The following is a 1,158-nucleotide window of genomic DNA, read 5'->3' as shown; positions in this document are numbered from 1 at the left end:
GGCCACTGCTCCAGGCCACTGTGCCACCAAGGTGCTGTCACCAAGGTGCTGTCACCGCGGCAATGACATCAATGACACGTTCCAGAATGGCACTGGGGCGGAGACGGGGCAGGTGCTGCTGTTGGCTTGGTGGGTGTCACCGTGTCACTGCGTGCCGGTGTCACTGGGTACCTATGTCCCTGTGTCCCCATGTCACTGTGTGCCCACGTCTGTGGGCACCCGTGTCACTGTGTCACTGTGTCCACATGTACTTGTGTTCGTTGGCACCCATGCCTGCGCGTCATGCTGTCCCTGTGTCCCCATTCCCATCTGTACCTATGTCACTGTGTCACCATGCCCATGTGTTCCTCTTGTCCACTTGTACCCGTGGCACTGTGTCCATGGGTCCCCTTGTCACTGGGTCCCCGTGTCTGTGTGTACCCATACCCATTTGTCTCAATGTCTGTGCGTCCCCCTGAACGTGTGTCCCTGTGTTCCCATGTCCATGTGTCCCCATGTCCCCGCCTCCCCCTGTCCATGTGTCCCCATGTCCCAGTGTCACTGCCTCCCCACATCCGTGTGTCCCCATGTCCCAGTGTCACTGCGTCCCCATATCCATGTGTCCCCATGTCCCCGTGTCACTGCCTCCCCATATCCATGTGTCCCCATGTCCCCGTGTCACTCCCTCCTCATGTCCGTGTGTCCCCATGTCCCCGTGTCACTGCCTCCCCATGTCCATGTGTCCCCATGTCCCCGTGTCACTGCCTCCTCATGTCCGTGTGTCCCCATGTCCCCGTGTCACTGCCTCCCCATGTCCATGTGTCCCCATGTCCCCGTGTCACTGCGTCCCCACGTCCGTGTGTCCCCATGTCCCTGTGTCACTGCCTCCCCATGTCCGTGTGTCCCCATGTCCCCGTGTCACTGCCTCCCCATGTCCATGTGTCCCCATGTCCCTGTGTCACTGCGTCCCCATGTCCATGTGTCCCCATGTCCCTGTGTCACTGCATCCCCATGTCCGTGTGTCCCCATGTCCCCGTGTCACTGCATCCCCATATCCATGTGTCCCCATGTCCCCGTGTCACTGTGTCCCCACGTATGTGTGTCCCCATGTCCCCGTGTCACTGCATCCCCATGTCCGTGTGTCCCCATGTCCCCGTGTCACTGTGTCCCCACGTCTGT

This window comes from Gavia stellata, chromosome 31 (assembly GCF_030936135.1).
Source record: "Gavia stellata isolate bGavSte3 chromosome 31, bGavSte3.hap2, whole genome shotgun sequence".
NCBI lineage: Eukaryota > Metazoa > Chordata > Aves > Gaviiformes > Gaviidae > Gavia > Gavia stellata.
This window is presented reverse-complemented; position numbering follows the sequence as displayed.